This window comes from Fukomys damarensis, unplaced genomic scaffold, assembly GCF_012274545.1.
Source record: "Fukomys damarensis isolate Sample0158 unplaced genomic scaffold, DMR_v1.0_HiC HiC_scaffold_31, whole genome shotgun sequence".
In the NCBI taxonomy this organism is placed as follows: domain Eukaryota; kingdom Metazoa; phylum Chordata; class Mammalia; order Rodentia; family Bathyergidae; genus Fukomys; species Fukomys damarensis.
In genome coordinates this window covers 10,122,370-10,133,289 of record NW_022900943.1, presented here as the reverse complement: position 1 = coordinate 10,133,289, position 10,920 = coordinate 10,122,370, and the positions used below count along the sequence as shown (strand labels likewise).

Here is a 10,920-nt window from a genome sequence, read left to right as displayed (position 1 = left end):
TAAAAAAAAAAAAAAAAAAAAAAAAAAAAAAAAAGTAACTCCTCATTAATGGCACAAAAGCGTGTATTCCTTAGAGTAAAATACTTTTCTCCATCTCAAAGGCTCATATACTCTTCAGAAATTCAAAAGTTGAAATCCCTAAATTTCAACTCTTCAACTCCTCCAAAGTCAACTTCTTCCTACTTGCAAGAAAACAGACCCAGATTTCAGATGAAGAAGGAAAGTACGTTTAGATCCTCCAGGCATGCTGAACATTGACAACCTACATCACTGGCTGCTCCAGAATTAGAACTGTGTGTCCTCTTTGTGCGTTGATGGAATTTAAAGCTCATGTGTGGTAATATCCAAGTGAGAACCTCGGCATTTCTTTGAAGACCACTATGAAATGTTTTGACTTCCAATTCAGCCTGGTGTTAATGTGATCAACAGAGCGTTCCGTAACTGTTGACTTTTCATGACCCTTTCATTCTAAAACAGCTCAGAATGACAAACACTAGTGAGGTCAGCATTAGAACATACTCAATCTTGATGCCTCTACTTTGTTTTCCGTCAGCCTCTGCATTCTCCCTGGTCTTCTCTTTCAACCTGTAGGACAATTTCAAATTCTTAACCCTTGCTAAAAAGTCCTTAAATCAGGTCCTCCTCTCAGCCTCTCATGGATCACTTTCTCCGTAGGAAATTTTTCTCTTGTCGACCCTGAAATTCTCCCTACCCACTAGGACAATCATATCTGTTGAGCACTCTGTGCCATTTGGAAGCCATTCAGCTCAAAGAACCTTCTTTGCAAAAGTTTTCCAACCTCCCTCAAACAAATTTAATCTTTCCTTCATTGGAACTTGCACACCAAGGAGTACGAAAATCCAGTGTCTTGTACTTACCAACTGCAAAAGCCTATCCTTCTATGCCAAAAGTTTCTTTCAACTCTCTTGCCATCACTCATATAGAATTCCAGATTTTAAGATAAAGTCCAGTGATTACCAAGCCTAAGTGTAAATATATCTCAATGATTACAGGAAAAAATGTCCTACTGCCCAAAACTTCTGTTAGAGAAATGAGGAGAAGAGCTGTAAAGGACTGAAGACATTCATAACGCTAAATACCAAAAGAAAAAAAAAATCTATTCAGAAGGAAAAGTTCAGGGAACAGCAGTTCTAGGTTATTATGAGAAAAGTTGATGGATTAATAAGATCAAGTCCAGACTGGCTCTCCTCATGGGGAGGAGCAAGATCATAACTTCTAATAACAATCTGTGAATGAACAAAAGAAGGTGCACCAGGGAGAGAATGACCCCTGGATTTACTAGAACATTTTCTAGTTAGACCACGGTCTTAGAACTCTGAATGCTAACAATAATAATTTAAAAACTATAAAATGGCTAATTTCCTCAAGATACATTTTATTTATTTTGAAACGTGGTTTTTCGAAGGAAGCAGAAACACATTCTATTTATGTAAACACTTCTACATCCCAGACTAGCCAAGGTCCAGAGAGGGCAGTGTCAGGAGCAGGGTACACAGTGGAATTTCAAGACCTTTTTTCAAGCCTACCCGGGAAAGATGAAAATTAAAATGACAGGAAGAGTACCTTGCAAACTGGGTTATGCAAATCTTAATAATCTAGTACACTTGAATTTCATCAGGCTTAGTACTACATCAGAACTAATGCTGTTAGGTTAAAAAAAGAAATAAAAAGATCAATAACTGTTGTACCACAGGTGTATTATTAAACATCTTACTTGGAAGCTATGACACAAAAGCCTTCAAACAATAAAAATAATTTACCTCACAAGTTCGGAACTCATTCACATAGCCTTGAACATGGAGCCGAGTTTCTGGATTAGCAATAGACTTTATTGCTATTTTCCATTTTTTTTTATAGCAATCAACTTAAGCAAAACAAACAAAACACCTCAGTGAGATTTCTGTTCCGTAGAGCACTGTATCTTCTCCATGGTGTCTAACCACACTCATATCCACAAATACTGCTTTGCTGGTCACTAATTTTCTTCTATAAATTCACCTCTCTGAAGAGCCAAGCACATATTCAGGGCTGATCAGTGGCAAGTGCCAATGCCCTAAGATTGTGGCACCACTTACTAAAGGCTCTTACCAAGGAAATCTAGAGTTAATAGCCATTTACAAGAAATGAAGTCCTCACCTTAGCTAAAGCTGACAAAATTAACTTGTGCCCTTCTAGACATAGCCTAATACATTTGCATGATCTTTTTTTTTCCTGCTCAGCTCATAAAGAACACTCCAGAGCCTCCTTTTCATATATACAAGTGCACAACAAAGATAATCTTTCTTGCATACTAATGGGCAGGGAATGTAAAGAGCATTTCTTTCTTATTTCTAATAGGGGTAATTAAATTCCATCCACCCTCCCTCCTTTGTGCAGAACCTCACTGAGTGCAGTTTCATCATTAAATTTTCATGAGAAATATCACATTGAAACAGATTCCAGTAGCCAGAGCTGTTACACGTTGACAGTTGTGGCTTGTTTCCAATTTGACTGTCAGGTATTTGGCAATAAAACTCAGTATTCAACACAAAACGGATGGCAGAAAGAAAATTTCTAATTGGAATGCTTATCTCTGTGGGTGTAGTTTAGAAGATGTTAATTGCTTTTTTTCCACTCTATACATTTATTAGTGATTTATACAAAACCGTTTTAGCCATTAGATAATGTCAGTTTAAGCACATACCAAAATAAGTGGTACCAGGACTTGGGAATCAAATCATTACCTTTAAAATGAGAATCACATCAGCTCTCACATGGAAAAGCAGCTATCAAAAATTAAAAAACTGTTAATGTGTTAGCAGTTTTAAACTTTTACATGAGGTGAAAAGAAAAACATTTTGTCCTATTCATTAATGTGCTCACTAAGCTTTAAAGTACCTTACTTATCACCATTCCATATTAATATTCAATCATGCAGAATTAGGTACTAATTCATCAAAATTTAAGTCAGACTTGACCTTCAGGAAGCCATTCACTCTGCCATTTTGAGAGGCCATTAAAGGGCAGAGGACTGCGTAGCTGGGCTTAGTGACTCGGGAGTCATGCATACTTTGCCATTGAAGTGATAATAAGACCTGGAAATATGGCGCATTCTTTGACTCTATTTGTGTCCTAATGAAATATGCTGATAGAAAACTTTCAGTTCCATTAAGGAAGGAGAAATATGAATTTCAGCATTCTCCAGAGTTAACTTCCAATTGTTGTACAACCTCCTTACAGACCCTGTGTACTGTGGACCTGAAAAGTATCTGTGGGGAAAATAACCTGCCGCTGTTTTGTAAGGAGCAGTGCCTTAGATATCTATGAATAAGCAACTATTAGGCCTTACATAACTTGCTCAGTTAAACTGCTTTATTATTTATCCATAAACAGTTTTAAGGATGCCTTGACTTTTGCTCCAATTCTAAAACACTAAACACTGGAACGGAAGCCACAACACCTCAAACTGCCTCTTAGGGGCAACAGACATCTTCTGAGATGGCCCCAAATTGCTCTCTTTGGAAAATGGAAAAAAATCCCTATTATCAAATTTACCACCGATACGCATATGGAAAAAATATCGTCCATTAAGTATGCTTTCTCAAATGTATTATTAAAATATTTGACAAGAACTTCTGAATATTTAAACATCATTGATAATACAGAACTTTCATCAAGAATGGTAGTATAATAATGCAAAATTAGAACCAGGGAGAAGACATAAGCAGCCTTTTCCTGAAGGATTTGTTACCTGAAATCCCTTTTCTGAGTGCAGTGAGTAGCAGATCCTCTTTCAAAATCCCCAAATGGTATTACCAACAAACACCTTACTGTAGTCTACACACAAGTGAAACATTTAAGCTCATGAAAGGAAGGGGCTTGTGTTATTTCCTCCCAGTGTTCAACAAATCCTGGCATCTATACACAGTTAGGATCCTCTCCAATCACTTCAGCACTGGCGCACAAGGAATCTGAATTCCTAGTGGGCTTATGCAGTGGCTGTCATTTAAACAGAGAACTGTTTTTCTTGTGTGGTGACTATACATCGGGCCTTTACTTAAGCATCAGTCTATCAAGAGGCAAAAACCTTTTTTAAAATCCTACTCTTTTAATATCATGTTAACTAGTGTGAGAGATTCACAAAAGTGGCTGCTCATGAATGTTTACTTTTGCAATTTTCATTTTAGTCAGAGAAGCATTTTCAATGGTGGACATATGCAATGTACCTGTAGTTCTTTAACCTACTGCATCAGCTATTGAGAAGAATGAAATTCAGCTTTGGGTTCATTGTTACAGGAGGCCTTCCAAATATGCTGGTTGCAAATTCCTACAAATCAAAATGGAAGCTACGGGACACCACCACATGAAGGAACACAGTGACGGTGAAAAGAAGACAGTAGAATATGTACTTACATTCTCTTATTTTATCTATTGAAAATAGATAAACTATTGATGTTCAAACCAATAATAAAGTACAAGCCAGTTAATCGTGCAGGAGACAAACAGTGAATTTCCTTTCACTGACAGAGGTAAAGAGTTGTAGGGATGATATATCTTACATTTAAGAATGCCTGACACCTTTTATAGAGCAAAAGTCTAATTTTTATTAACATATGCAAACAAGAAAATCTTGAGACCTATAATATGTTAATATGTTTGCTATTTTCTTAAATAAAAATCCTAGACCTTTACACACACACACACACACACACACACACACACACATATGGAAAAAGGGGGAGGGAGAAAGAGGGATGAGAGTAAGAGAGCAAGAGAGAGGGAGAGATATCTTTGTTATGGCCATGCCCAGACATCCCCCCAAAGCCTCATGCAGTCATAGGTGGTGCTTTCTCAGAGGTGGCTGGATCTAGAGTGTTTGATACTGGGATTGATTCATGGTGCAATGTTAGGAACAAGGGCACTAGCATTAAGGGTGTGAGTGCTGCCCACCCTGAGAAGCCTGGATAAGATATAAGGGAATACAAATAGCTGTGGTCATCTCTTTTTGCTCTGATACTTTCTGCCCTGCCATGTCATCCTGCCCTAGAGTCAGCTGATTATCGACAGAGATCTCTACAAAATGTGAGCTAAATAAACTTTGCCTCCTTTAACTTTGTGTTTCGGGTATTTTGTCTCAGCAATGAGAAAAATAACTAAGTCCTCATTTGTAAAGAGAAATAGTACTATTCTCTACAGCAAGAAGTCAATGCACTTTTAAACCTAAAAGTACAAATTTTCTTGAAATATTTAAATATATGTTGGTCTTAAAAGTGTCAAGTAATATATGTATAAGTTCATTTTAAATAATATATATATGTGTGTGTATATATATATATATATATATGAATAACACTATGTAGTTCTTTTTTAAGGCACATGTGAACTATTCTAAAATCCTGTCAGACAGTAGATAGCGATACTCACTATGCAAATACTTATTGAAGACATCTTTTGTGCTGGACTGGGCTAAGCACTAGGTATGAGAGAATCTCTATATTGTGTCTTAATTGTATCTTCAAAATAATTAAATTCTCTAATAATAATAATAGCACCCAGTTCATGGACAGGATGACTGAGTAAGATAATGTGCCTAGTACTGCTTGACACTAGTGTCAGGCATTTGGTATAACATTAGCATGTCTGTATTTAAATTATCCCAAGTTCCAGCAAAAGATCTAAGTTGAACAGAGGCAGTGACTTTAGAGCATGATACTATCAAAAGCTGAATCTATAAACTGCAAATGGGAAATAGTCCACGCAAATCATGATGAACAGGGATTATCTGTGCATGGGAATTAAAGAATATCAGCCGTGCCAAGTGATCCTTCCAAGGTCCTGAAGCCCCTCACCTCTCTGAACAAGATTTTAGGCAGAAGATTGGTTCCTCAAAATGAATTTTTAAAAAGGCTCCAAATATCTGAATACAGCATTGTTGTGAATAACGGAAAACACTAGACTGCTTTTTCTTACACCAGGAGGGCCATTTCTCTTTTAATTATGCAAAAGGGGGGAATTAAATATTCCTTCTCTTGGGTAGCAGATCATGTTGAGAAGCCAATATTGCATTTTAAATAAAAGGATATTTAAAAAAGTGAAGCATGAAGTCAGAGACCCTTTGAGTTTGTTTTTCAGAAAGAGTTTTCACACTTAGAAAACCAGGGTTAGGGTAAAACTATATAAATCAAGAAACACTTCTGTACAATGTCCCCACAGGATAGTGTGAGAGTCCCACTAATTATTCAGCTCTAAAGAGCCTATTCACACCCTGATGGAATAGAATTTAGTAAGAACATCACATTGAACGTAACATTTTACACACTCCAAGTTGCTATGATGCACGATCTCTCTAAAATACAAATGCGGAGTCTTGTAGGGTTCCTCCAGGATATCCCAGGGTGGTATTATTATTATTATTTGCATATTCTATTAGCATAAACAAATACTCATTAAAATTAAGTTGCTTGTTCTGGCTAATTGTATACCTACAGCACATAGAGAAATGTGAGAAATGCTTTAGCTTTTGACATATTCTATTTCATTTTCACCATGTTTCCTCTCTGTCAACTGCAGTTCTTCAAATAAATATTCATCATCAGCAGTAACGGCCTCTCTAATCAGAGTCAACTCACACGATGCAAGGCACACTAAAACCTTCTGACCACGTGGACATCACTTTTATTTTTTAAAGCAGGGAAGGACAAGACCTTAACACTGCGCAGGAGGCAACAGCATCTTTAAGACAGTCCTACATACTAAAAATTTACCTTCTGATACATCCCTCAATTAGCTTCTCATGAATTTAGTATTTGTAGCTAGAGACCCAATCCTGCCACGTCTGCTAGCGAATACTGGGTAGATGAGAATTGGAAGAGACTGAAAGGATGATAAATACCAAGTTATTTCCCCAAGGAGCAGGGATTCAGCACTGTCTTTGACCCTTTTATAATTTCTATCAAATTATCTAGGAATGTCTGTACATGGAAAGGCTTCTGCAAGGCCGCCAGATACCTAAGACCTCATACAGGCTAAAAAAGCAGCCTTAAGCAGATTCAACCACCCAAGGACCTGAATCACTGAGGTTGCTTTGTGCTATTAGGAGGCTAACAATTTCTACTTTGTTAAGAGGTTGGAACGCAGAGTTTTGTTGTAGGTGAAGGGACAGATCTCAGTTTCAAAGGATAGAAGGCAGAGGTCACAGGCTGGACTACAGTATTTGCTACTCTGTTTTCAAGTCATCACCTTCCAGAACGGACCACAGTTATCAGGCTACAAAAAAGTGAACCATTTTCTAAACAGAATATAGTCTCCTGAAGAAGGGAAAAAGAACATTTATTATTCCTTTCTTAAAACAGTGTAAATAAAGCTTTTATTTTCACCATTCCAGATGGCAGCAGGGTATAATTTGTACTGTTTTGACATCATGACTGTATTATTCAGAATCAATCTTCCTGCGAGCTAACTGAATAAAGGAATGAAAACAGAAAAATAAAAAGCAATAAAATAAAAAAGCTAAATGAAAGTTTTCTTAAAATACTGAGCTGCTGGGCCATTGTCAAAATAATATGCATAAGAATGAGACTGAAAATATCATGTAAATAAGGTAGTTTCAGATTATAAATCAGAGGCTAGAATAACTCAGTATCTAAAGCAAGTAAAAACTGCCACTTAAACCATGATATTCCAAACGGAGTATTTAATAAATATATGATCTGGTTCCAAAAAATAATTACTAGCAAAGTACAATTAATTTTTATTCCAAATTCTTTATGTTATTATGTACAGATGGTATGCTTGTCATGATATGGCTAGAAATCAATCAAATAAACTTTTATTTCATAATGGATAGAGGTATCTCTTAAGGGTAGTTACTGGGTACAAGAGACTCCAGTAGTTTTTTATAGATTTACATCATGCAAGAAAACTGTATATTGATAAGGTGATTGGAATCTCATTAGCAGCTACTAAATATCCAGGAACCCAACCAGCTAACCACAAACCATTTCAGAGCGAAGTTCCATTTTTGAAATAATCTTCACATGTTGAAGAGTCTTCAAGGCACCTTTGACAGAATAAAGTCAAACTGTTTAGAAGCTATGTATGCAATTATCCTACAAATGCAAATCAAAGTCTACGTAGCAGAACACAAACCCCAATTAAATTTTCATTTGTCTGCCTGTGGCAGCTGAAATTTCACATTGCATTGAGTTAACCCACATTGAAATTAGAATTTATCCATAGTCAATAATTGGATAAATTCATTGAAGAAAATAAGAAAATAGGAGGAGGAGGAGGAATAGGAAGAGGAGGAGGAGAAGAAAAAAAGATTCACTCTACTCCTACCCATCAATATTATTGATATTTGGATACCAGATATTTAAATAAGTCTTTAGGGATATGAATACTGCTTTTATTCTTTTCTTGATGTCAATCTCATTAAGTAAACAAGAGTTAATTAAACCATCCATTTTCACAAATATCCTTGCTTTCTATTAATTTATAGTTACTAATAACCATGCACTGTGGTACTCTCCAATCCAAATGACTGCTTTACTTTCACCAATAAAATAGCTAACCATTTACATAGAAGTTTCTTTTTTAGAAATTTATATTTAAGTCATACTATCAGTTTTACTTTTAGAATTGAGTTGAACTTCAAAAATTTGACTTTCCTCTTTAGAAATACAGAAATAAATAGGAAATATGAAAAGAATAGTTTTTCATTCTGCTTTACTTATATGCTTCGTAAAAGTTGAAAAGTCTAACAAGCTCAAATTAAATAAAGCTAGGAAAATCATTTCTTTAAGCTGCATGTGGTGATCCAGGTCTATTATCTCCATACTCTGGGAGGCAAGGCAAGAGAAGTTTGAGCCCAGATGTAGCAACAAAGCAAGGGCCTGTTTCAATAACTAACTAACTAAATATATTAAAAAGGGGCTGGAGATGTAGCTCAGTGTGCATCCTCCGGGTTTAAGCCTCAGTGATGCCAAAAAAACAAAACAAAACAATAGAACAACAACAACAAAATACCCTTCTAAACTATCAAGTATTACATGAAAAATAAAACCAGAATGAAATGTGTAGTGCTGGATTAGAGCTGAAGGTAACTAACACCTAGTTTTTCAAAATACATAAATAGTCATAGAAATGAATGTGCATACATAAACGAATATGCATACACATACTCTTTCACACAGTCCTTAAACTAGCAAAGTATCTTCCCTAGCTGAGAGAGGCAACAGAGATGGGAAACATCAATACAGAAAGCAAGGGCTGAACCTAGCTGCGCAGACCATGCTCTCTAATAGCAATCTAAAGTAAAAAAATACAGAGCTCCTTGAAGAAATGACTGACTGCAAAGGAAAATGAAAGATGTACTTGGAATTATCTTGTTGCATAATCAAGTCCACAAAGAATGACAGGGACACATTTAAAAAACACAGAAGCATTTGAAGGGCTTCAATATTAGCCACACATGGGTCAATCTGAATATCAATTTAAAAAAGAATGACAAATTACAGTACATTGAATAAAATTAAAACATAAGCATTTATACTACTATAAATGAATAAATTAAGAAGATACAGAAGCGTCAAAGTAACTTCCCACAAAAACACATTAATAATAAAGAAAACAGAACAGCCTTCTAATGGAAAAAGCACGTAGAAAAAAACCTTGATCAGGTAATCAAAATTAACATCACTGGCAACAAAATAAAGCCATGTGATACGCGGAGATCTATATAACATGACTTCCATGATATTCCTAAAAGATTCATAATCCAAATAAGATCAAGAATCAATATCAACAAAACTCAAACATGAAAACATCTCAAGAAATAAGAGCCTTGATATCTTCAAAAGCATCCAGATAAGAAACGTCAACAAAAGAATGACGAAAGCCTCCAAGCTGACCATTGCTGTGTTTTATATCTAGATATCAGCTGAAAACCGAAGGCACACATCAGTGGGGCTCTGGGAGATGACTGGCTCCTGAGGCACGATACTGATGCGGCAATAATCAATCAACTGATTGATTATTGACTAAAAGTAATTTGGGCGGTAATGCCAGGGCAATTGGAGCACGTCCAGCAAGGGTCTGTTTTCTTTCCTCCTCCTCAATCTCTGCTTTCCCTGGCCCTGTCGTGAGCTGTTCCTCCTCTGCCATGGTTTGTACCAGACCACGCTGCCTTGGAGTCATCCAAATATGGACTAAAATCTCGCCAAACTGTGAGCCAAGATAAACCCTTCCTCCTTACAGATGTGGGTGTAGACTGTTGTCTCAGCGACAAAGAAAGCAGCTCAACAGATTTCGCTAACACAGAAGTGGGGTTGTTACCATGACCTTATCTGATCCTGTAGTTCACAAGGCTGTGGAACTGGCTTGGGGAAGGAATCTGGAAAGAAGCAGCCCTGGAATCCCGGGAGCTGAGTATGATGGGAGGTTCTGGTTACAGTTTAGAAGACCAGAATGTTGACAGAAATGCAGTTGAAAAAGACCAGGATCAGGGCTGGGGATTTAGCTCAGTGGTGCTGCTGCCTCCTGTCTTGCAAGCCCAAGGTCCTGAGCTCTAGTGCCTGTACGGAAGGAAGGAAGGAACCAGGAACAAGAGCCTTTGTTCATAAAAAGCATGCCACTGGCAGGTAGTCTCCAGTCCACGTGTATTATGCTCTCTTAGAAATTTTTTTTTAGGCATCCATTATGATCACATTCATCATTGGGAATTTGTACCTGTATAGGATATATCTTGGTCCTTATTTTTTCCCATTCCCCGTCCCTCCCTTAAATCACTTCATCCCTCCTTATTTACATTAGCTTTTCTTACATTTTCCCCTTCTTTATTTTTTTCTTTCCCCTCTTCCCCCCACCCCAGTTCTGCTTCCTTTTTGAACATTTTCTACTTAATTCACAATATCTATTATA

General features: G+C 36.8%; 1 protein-coding gene across 12 annotated transcripts in view; it reads right to left on the bottom strand.

The window, feature by feature from the left end:
* Ptprd (protein tyrosine phosphatase receptor type D) overlaps positions 1 to 10,920 on the bottom strand; it is a 290,150-nt gene that overhangs the window by 197,006 nt on the left and 82,224 nt on the right. The gene's annotated exons all lie outside the window — the stretch shown is intronic.